This window comes from Vombatus ursinus, unplaced genomic scaffold, assembly GCF_900497805.2.
Source record: "Vombatus ursinus unplaced genomic scaffold, bare-nosed wombat genome assembly UNPS02014781.1, whole genome shotgun sequence".
Lineage (NCBI taxonomy): Eukaryota > Metazoa > Chordata > Mammalia > Diprotodontia > Vombatidae > Vombatus > Vombatus ursinus.
The window spans coordinates 27,438,936-27,449,494 of NW_020954559.1; positions in this window are offsets into that span (position 1 = coordinate 27,438,936).

Here is a 10,559-nt window from a genome sequence, read left to right on the forward strand (position 1 = left end):
AGGAATTGTTTGCTTGTTTGTTTATTTTTATATTCTCAGCAACTAAAGCAATGTTGCACACACAATGATGTGAAATAGATGACTTTTGAATAAAATAATGACATCACAATGACTGCTGGAAACTGTACAGGTTGTCTTATCTCTTTCACTAGTTACTTCTGAGGCTTTCGGCATGCCACTTACCTGTCTCATTCTCAGTTCTCTCATGTATGAAAAGTGGAATTTGGACAATATGATCTCTAAAGTCACCTACATCTCCAAATGTCTTAGTCTGTTTTAATCAAATATCTTAGTCTCCTGTTTTAATCTTCTAGTTATTTCTATAGCTTACAGTTCCCAGTATACAATGGATATTAAAGAAATATTGCTAGCTAACTAATAGAGCAGTAGATTTTGGTCAAAGGTGATATATTTCTGGTTAAAATTGTCAAACTCAATCCTGACTTTGAATAAAGAATGAATATAAAAAAAGAACATTGAATAAAGCCATTTAAATTCATTGTAATTATTACTGTTTCTTAGTGAAGGTTAACTGATTTAACATAGTTGCCACAATAAAGGAGTCAAAAAGTTCAGCTACTACCTCAGTCAATAAACAACTGATCTTGTTAGTGACATGAAATGCATGGACAACAATAGTTTAGACTCCAACTTAATTTGCAAAATATTATTGAAGATGAGAGATTTTTATTGCATTTCTAGGCAAAACATTGAAGAAAAGTTGGGAGGAAAATGGACTTGCAGAATGTTTCACATGATATTCAATACAGCTAGAATGTATGAAGAATAACACAGATTGAACTTGAAGTATAACAAATCGATTTGAAGTAGAACAGATTTCTCAGTATTTCTAAGGCATTTTATTTCCCTCACCAATAACAATGGAACTATAGTACCTCAACTTCATTACTTCCATGCAAATGGTTTATATTTAATTATATCTATATATCAGATATAGGACTTGAACTCAGTTCCTTCTGATACTGGCCAGCCCACTATCCACTATGCTATTCTTTCATTTATTATTATTGACATACATGAGTTACATTGATATGTGTCAAAAGTGAGACTTGAACTCAAATTTTCCTGCTTCCTATGACAGATTTAAGTCTTCTACACTTTAATGTCTTGCATTATTATTATTCAGCTATCTAGGGCAAATTAGATAATCAAAAGAATATGCTGGTGTGCTAAAAATATATTTCAATATATCCTTACAATGATGAGAAACCTGGGTATAGAGGAAAAATGAGGTATGACTGAAGGACATCTTATAGAATCTTTTTTTTTATTTTGAGATTTATAAAATTAGGTTGGAATTGCATGTCTACACTGAATGAATATTTGTTCTTCAGTCAGAAAACCTGGCTTTAGTACCAATTGTACTACTTCTTGTTTGACATTAGGCAAGTCTCTTCACATCTTTGAATCTCTGTTTCCTTATCTGTAAAACGAAGTTTTGGGGCTAGAAGATATTTGGTTGTGATACCACCATATAGAGGCCTATAAATCCTCTGGCAAGCTAGGTGGCTGAGTGGATAGAGTGCTAGGCCTAGAATCAGAAAGACTCATCTTCCTGAGTTCAAATCTGGCCTCAGGCACTTACTAGCTATGTGACCCAGGGCGAGTCACTTAACCCTGTTTGCCTCAGTTCCTCATTTGTAAAATGAGCTGAAAAAGGTAGTAACAAACCACTCTAATATCTTTGCCAAGAAAGTGCCAAATAAGGTCACAAAAAGTTGGACATGACTGAAAATAATTGAACAGCAATAAGAGATCATCTAATCCAACCACACATTTTACAAGTAAGGAAACATGGAGGCAACATGGTTTTGTACATCAATTCATTTTGCTTCAGGTCATACAAGTAGCAATTAGCAGATCTACACTTATGTATCTTAATTCTTTTCAAATTAACAAATTTCTTTCCTTTCCTTGCCTTTCCCCTTCCCCAGGGCAGGGCAAGCCTTGTAAAATATACATAATCATTCAAAACAAACTTACATACTGGTCTTGTTAAAAAAAAAGTCTCACTGTGTATATTTAATCCATTAATTTTCTATTGGCAGATAGGTAGCATTAACCATGCAGTTGGTCAATGTATTGAGTACTTAGGTTCTTCGAAATTATTCATTTTTACAACATTTTTATTATGTAATTTGTTCTCCTAGTTATGTTCACATCACCCTAGGCTTCTCTGAAGCTTTTCCTTTCATCATTTCTTACGAAACCTTAGAATGCCAATAATTCACATACCATATTTTCTCCTTGTCATCTGACTCCTCCTAGGGTGTCTTCCAGCTCTAAATATTTGATCTTATAAAATACAGCCTTGCCTTAAGTGGATTGGAGTTGGATTAAATGACCTCTAGAAATTCCCCATATTTATATCATTTCACAATTTTGCAACTGCAACAGATAACTCTGATTTAGACACAAACTCATTTAGGTAGGATTTTTTAATGATGTTTGTCTTATAACAGCACACATGCTCTTTTTAAAAATTCAATGACAAAAAGGAAACTTGTACTGCCTAAGTGTTGACAAACCTGTCATCTGGTTTTAAAAGGTTCCCAACTTTTTCCAAGGATAATAAGAGCCAGAGCATTAATGAGTATTCAGTTCTTTTAATTGAAGAAGAAAGGGAGGTAATCGAGAACAGAGAAATAAGTAGTGAACAAAAATGACATCATGTATTTTAAATAATTGTGTTTAATTGTACTAAATGACCTCTAAAAAGCCATCTAATTCTAACATTCTGTGATATGTTTCTAAAATCTCAAAAAAGATGGTTGAGTTACATCATACGCTTTTTCAAATACACATTTATTTTCTTTGGGGAACAAGACATGGAACCTACAAGATAAATGGTTTATGTGTGTGCCCTTCTTTTTTGTAATTATAATTATTATAATTGTGATAATGATAATAAAAACAATCAAAATTACAACTGACATTTATTTAGAGTTTTCAAATTGTCTTGCTTATATCATACAACAATCCTATAAGGAAAGTGATACGACTGTTATCTCCATTTTGCAGTTGAACAAAGTAAGACTCGGAGAAATTATTTGCAAATGGTCACATGGGTAGTTAGTGTTATTCCTATTCTAACTAATCTTTTCTCTAATCACACCATACATATGATGAGCTATACACCTCATAATTTGGCCATGTTTTTTATTTTTCTTTTCTAGTCCTTTACTCATTATTTCTCACCCCAATTTAATGTGGCACCCTAGAACTAAAGGGTAGTTTCATAAACTCACTGGAAATCTGGGCTAATTAATAATTATTTGATATGTTACTGAATTGACAACATTAAAATTGATCAGATCAGTCCCATGCAATTAATTCAACATGAATGCAGTCCAAGACTTTAAAGAATGAATATCAGGAAATTAGATTCAGGATTGGAAGAAGTATACTAATGCAAAAAGAACTTGATTAGTTAAGGGTAGGAGGGGAAGGTTTTTTTTAGACGTTTTTAGACCAAATGATTGGTAAGCAGAGGTCATGTCTTGGTTAGACATCAATTAAAAGAGTGATGAATAAAGTTAAATAGAGAAATACCTATCATAAATGCCATTTTCTGGAAAGTAGAAAACATATAGAAAAGAGAGAGTGGGATAACTTTTTTTGTTTTTTTGTTTTTTGTTTCTTTTTTGTTTGTTTTTTGATGGTTTGGCTGAAAAACCTCCACTAAATAATAACTAACAGATCAGTGCTTATTGTTACATTTTGTCCATCCCCACTATCAAACACAGTGCTTCAGATGTAGTAAGTGCTTAATTAATACTTGACTGATTGTTTTAAGTTTTAAAGTGTGCTTTGCAAAAGAATTCAGTATCTTCTAAAGATAATTTGATATTCTTTGTGATATTTGTAATATTGTTCGTGAAAATATGTCCCTGAGAAACAGGATTCCATTTTGAACATTCTTCAGATACTTCTTGTTCATATAGCGTATTGTCCATATGAACTCAGATCTATGTCACCTGTAAATTCCATCTTTTCAAGATTATTCACAGATGACACAGACAGCAGCACATGAAATACATGTTTTGACAAATGGACCACATTTGCAAATTTATTAAGTATACTTTGAATCAATCTCCCAGATCTAGGCCAGCTATGTCTTTCCCTTCAGGAGTCTGGGCATTCCCTGAGGATTTTTGCTTTTCTAGTGTCATTAGATCAAGCAGCTTTTGGTTGTATCTCATCTCCCCTTATCTCCCTGCCATTGTTAGTTACAATTCTATTTAACCACTTAACATTTACAAGAGGGTGTTACTTATAGTATAGAGCAAGATTAAAAGGTTAAAAAAAATCTCTCCCAATATCTTAGAAGTCTACTCTTCCTTGTCCCATCATGCTTTATCAGGGGAGAATAAGCTCAGGCTTAGACTCAGTTCCTTTATAGTCAGCTGAAACCAAATTCACTTTCTTTGTAGCATTTATTTTACAAAGATCAAACCAAAAATATGCATTACTAACAGATAAGTCCTCATCTTAGCTACTGCTGGGTTGAGTTCCAAAAGTCACTCCTGAAGATCACTCTTTTCTAATTAGTTCAACAATGCTGGGCTAAATGGTCCTGGGATGCAGGTATACAAGGCAACTTGAGGACTGATTTTTTTTTTTTTTTACCTTCCATAGTCATAGGTTTTTGTCTCTCTTCCCTTAATCTTAAGAGAAAAGACCATAGTCATAGACCAAGGATGGAGACTTTTATTCAGAAGTTCAAATGATCTTAAAAGGAAGGAGGTTCAAGATTTCTTCTCATCAGTCTAATCAGGCCATTAGAAAGGATTGTGTAAACTAATTAAAGTCTTCGTTCTGGTGTCCCAATTTTCAATTCCAACATTATAGCCAAAGAAAGAAAGTCTTATTTATCATATGGTAAGAGGATCAGAATTAGATGTAGATTGTCTCAGAATGCTTTATCTTATTTTCAAGGCATTTCTATTGTATGTCACCACCATGCTCCTGGAAGCAAGCTTCCCAGCTTCTCCCACAGAGGGACAATTGTATTTAGACTCTAACACTACAGGCCCTGAAGTGATAAAAAGAGTGCCTAAAAGGACTGAGGTGTTTATAAAGGGAACTCATCAATCAATTGCAATTTTAATAAAGATATGTGATAAATATGAAAACAGATTAAAAAGGATGAATATAAAAGAAAGTCATATACCTACATACACACTTCATAATCATTATACCTAGATAGAAATTGTGATCTATCATTTATCTATCTATCTATCTATCTATCTATCTATCTATCTATCTATCTATTTTATCATCATCTAAACATACCCTATACCAATCTTCCTCTTACCCCTTTAGCATTTCAGCCAAGTATTTCACTTCCTAGTTTACTATGAAAAAAGTACTGTGAACTTAACAAACACCAAATAAAGTTAGAGAACATAAAGTTGCACAGGAAACCTGTTCTTGTATAAATAGTACCAGCTGAACTCAATCTCAGAAGATATGAGCCTCATAAGGGCAGGGAAGCAAACATCGTGTTGTTGTTGTTGATTAAATAAATTGCGGAAGGAGGAAGATCAAAGAATAAACAGGACCACATCTCAGAGTAGATGGGCTAATGATAATTGATAATATTCTTCAGGTATTAAAAAACCTGTAGATTTTATTGCTGAACAATTGCAAGTAATTCTTGAGGCATTAAAGAAAAATAGATGGTACCAAAGAATTGGTAATGATTTTCAAAATCTAATGCAATGAATTTAGATCTCTGGGGTAAAAATAAAACACCATAAAATGTATGATTAATGAAAAGAAAGCATTGGTTACAAAGAAAAGAAAAAAATTGATAATTGCTTGGAGGGAAATTTTGATAAGATTTTTTTCACGTGCAATCATCATTTTTACTCTACTGTTTTATGAAAGTGCTTGTTTTATTCCATAAATTGAGAATACATTTTTTAAGATTCATTAATTAATTTATTTTTAGTTTTTAACATTCATTTCTGCAAGATTTTGAGTTCCAAATTTTCTCCCCATCTCATCCCCCCTCAACCTCAAGATGATGCACATTCTGAATACCCTGTCCCCTAATCTGTCCTCCCTTCTATCTACCCCCGCCTTTCTCTTACCCCTTCCTCTTCTATTATCCTGTAGGGCAACATAGATATCTATATCTCATTGTCCATATACCCTATTTCCCAGTTACATGTGAAAACAATTTTTAACATTTGTTTTTAAAACTTTAGGTTCCAAATTTTTTCCCTCCCTCCCTCCCCACCCACCCTCATTGACAAGGCAAGCAACTAGATATAGGCTATACTTATGTAGTCGTGCAAAACATAGTAGTCATGCTGTGGCAAACTAAGTATATTTCCCTTCAGCCTATCCCCCTGCTGTTTATTCTATTCTTCTTTCTTTTGACCCTGTCCCTTCTCAGAAATGTTTGTTTCTGATTACCCCCTCCCCAAATCTGTCCTCCCCTTTATCATCCCCCCACTCTCTTATACCCTTTTCTCCCATTTTCCTGTAGGGTAAGATAGCTTTCCATACCCAATAGAGTGTGTATGTTATTCTCTCCTTAAGTCAAATCCAATGAGAATAAGACTCACTCATTCCCTCTCTGAGCTCTTCCATGGCCTTGGGAGTGATTCATATTTTTCTTGGAGGTTTTGGATGGAGGAACTTTGACTTTGTTGTCTTCTTCTGGTTGTATGTTTTGATCTTCTTTGTTACCAAAAAAAAAAGATTCTACGGTCTGACTCTTTTTGTGAGGTTTCGTCATGATCCCAGCCAATTACTTGAGTTTTAAACTCTTTGTTAAGGTAGGGGGACTGCTTCCAGTGTGAAGAATGTACTGTTCCAAGCTTTGAGAGTTTTGTGCACCTGTTTTCAGAGATACTTCTAGGGACCTGTAAATTTTCAGTTCTTCCAAGGTGGTAGGGTCAAGAGTGAGGTGTTTACTCCTTTCCTGGCCTGAGCTGTGGTCTGTGAGTGACCACAAGCACTCTTTTCTGCCTTGGAACTGTGAGGATTCCCTCTCCACCACAACAAGTTCCACCACACCAGCACTTCACCTTGCCCCAAGATTGCCACCCAGAACTGTGACCCAAATCCAAACACAGGCAAAGGGAGAAAATAGAATCCTGCCTCAGCACCAACAAAGACATTCCTACAATCCACCTCTCATCAGCCACTGTATTCCCCCTTAGTCTGTGATCCAGAAGCTCTGGAAGCAGCCATCACCCTGGGGCTGCACTGAGACTGGGGCTGGGACTAAGCTTCTCTCTCATAGCAGTAACAGACTTTTCCTACTGACCTTCTAAATTGTCTTTGGTGTTTATGGGTTGAGAAGTCTGGAAACCACCACAGCTGCCTGTGATTCAGTCCCCCGAGGCCTGCTCCAGTTTCACTGAGGCCCAGTCTTTGCATGCATGCCCAAGCTAAACTGCATTTCTCTCCCAGCCAGGTGCAATAGAACTTTCTAATCAGTCATCCAAGTTGTCTTGGGCTAGAAATTTGTTTCACTCTGTCTTTTCGAGGGTTCTACTGCTCTAGAATTTGATTAGAGCCATTTTTACAGGTATTTGGAGGGGTTGGGGAATAGCCCAAGCAAATCATTGCTTTTACTCTGCCATCTTGGCTCCCTTGATAAGATTTTGAGTTGCAAATTTTCTCCACCCCCCTTTCATTTGTCCCTCGTTAAGATGGTGTACCATCTAATATAGATTATACATGTATAGTCATATTAAATATTTCGACATTAATCATGTTTTAAAGAAGAATTAGCACCAAAATAGAGACAGAGAGAAAGAGAGACACAGACAGAGAGATAAAGAGACAGAGAGTGAAAGAGAGACAGAGAGAGAGAGAGACAGATAGAGAGAGAGAGAGAGAGAGAGAGAGAGAGAGAGAGAGAGAGAGAGAGAAAGGCAGAGACAGAGACAGAGACAGAAAGAGACAGAAGTATGCTTTCATCTCCATTTAGACTCCATAGTTCTTTCTCTGGATGTAGATAGCATTTTCCATCATGAGTCTTAGATCCTTGCATTGCTGAGAAGAGCTAAGTCTATCAAAGTTGGCCATTGTACAATGTTGCTGATACTATTCTCTGTCCAATATTCTCCTGGTTCTGCTCACTTCTCTCAACATCAGTTCATCTAAGTCTTTCCAGGTTTTTATGAAATCTGCTTGCTTATCATTTCTTATGGAATAATAGTATTCTACAACATTCATATGCCACAACTTGTTCAGTAATTCTCCAATTGATGGACATTCCCTCAATTTCCAATTCTTTGCCACCACAAAAAGAGCTGCTATTAATATTTTTGCTCATGTGGGTCCTTTTCCCATTTTAATGATGTCTTTGAGATACAGATCTAGAAGTGGTATTGCTGGCATTGCCCCAAGATTGCCACCCAGAACTGTGAACCATATTCAAACACAGGCAACACAAGAGAATCCTGCCTCAGCAGCAACAAAGACATCCCTACAATCTGCCTCTTATCAGCCACTCTATTCCACCTTAGGATACAGATCTAGAAGTGGTATTGCTATGCACAGTTTGGTTGCCCTTTGGGAAAAGATCTAAATTGCTCCCAGAATGGTTGGATCAGTTCATAACTCCACCAACAGTGTATTAGTGTCCCAATTTTCCCACATCTTCTCCAATATTTATCATTTTCCTGTTTTGTCATGTTAGCCAATCTGATAGGTGTGATGTGTACTTCAGAGTTGTTTTAATCTGCATTTCTCTAATCAACAGTGATTTAGAGCATTTTGAAAAGAAAATTTAAAAATTCAAACAATGTTCTTTATACAATAAGGTGAAATTTAATTGGAATAAGTGGAAAGTCTTGTAAATGGACTGAAAAAAAGGTCAATTTAACAAATTCAAAATAAAAAGAAAGTATTGCTAGACAATTGTTTGTCTTTAAAATATCTGGGAGTTTTAGTGGCTTCAAGTAAAAAACTGATCTAATTTGATAATATAGCCAAGAATTTTAGGTTCCATTATCAGATGTAGAATGTCTGTGGTCTCCCCTCCTTTGTCTCTGACTCTCTATGCCTCTGTTTTTCTTTTTCTCCTTCTCCTCCTTCCTCTCTTTCCTCTCCTTTCTCTCCTTCTACTTCTGGTTCTGATTCTCCTCCTCCCACTTCCTCCCCTTTATTCTTTCTCTCTATAGATTGCTCTCTCTCTCTCTCTCTCCCACAAACACACATTCTTTACATATATATATATATATATATACATATATTTGGACTAGTGATCTAAGACATTTCTTTTGTTATTCAGTAATTTTCCAATGTGACTGACTCACATATATACTTTTAAAAAGATCAACAATACATTTTGCTCAGAAATAAATAACTAAACATTTAGACATAATTAATTTGATTTATCATTGTTTTGAGCTAATAGTAAAAATGATTATAATTTTAAAATAATCTATAGGTTTAATGATCTACTAATAAAACTATGAAAAGCAGATATTTTAGAATTATACACAATGGGAACAACATTTACATGAAAAGCTTAACAAAGGAGGGAAATTACCCACTAGTTCCTTACTTGTATTAAAAATTAGTAGTTTTTAAAACTGCATGTTTCAAGATAAAAATAAGCATTTCAGCAGAATGAATTACAAATAATTAGCTAGAATCAGAAGCATACTTTTATATACTCAGAGAAATGTGGACAGTGTGTTTTATTTGAAGTATTTTTGGGAATCTTTGATAATATAAATGACAGTAAAAAAAAATCCCTAATAGATTATTCCATACACTATAATCAGTTCCAAATAGATAAAATATGTGGGGGGAAAAGCTCCCAGAATCCAAGTTCTTGTTCTTTTTTTCATAAATATTGAAAGCAGGTTAATAGTTAACAAATTGTCTTTCAGGAAATTTAAAGAGATAAAATAGATCAAATTGTTCTTATAAAAATAAACATTTTGCAAAATTAAAAAAGAAATGCATTCAGAATGATAAGTAACAAAAGAAAAAATTGTAAATTAAACCCATATTTAAAATTTACTTGCAACTTTTATTTTAAAATTTAACAAACCTGTTTATAATAAAGAATTATTCTCCAATTGATAAATGGGCATATGTATGAATAGATATTATTGAAAAAAGAAACATAAATTTTCAATAACCATCAAAAATTGATCAAGATTTCTGCTTACAATAATAATGTGAATTAAACTACACTGAAACTCCATCTAACACTCATAAAATTATCACTGATAATAAAATACGATAAAATTTCTTGCTTACATTATTATGATAAAATATACACAATGTTACTCAGCTGGTTGAGTTGTGATTTTGTTCAACATTCTTAGAAAACAATATCGAATTATGTGATAAGATGTATACATGTTTAATTGTCCTTTTATCTTGTGATCTGACTATTGGGATAAGAGTCCAAAGAAGATAACGCCAGGTGTGAGGTTTAGGAGAAAACATATCTGCACAAAAATGTTCCTAGTGGCAGTTTTTGTAATGATGACAACAACAACAACTACTACTACTACTACTACTACTACTACTACTACTACTACTACTAC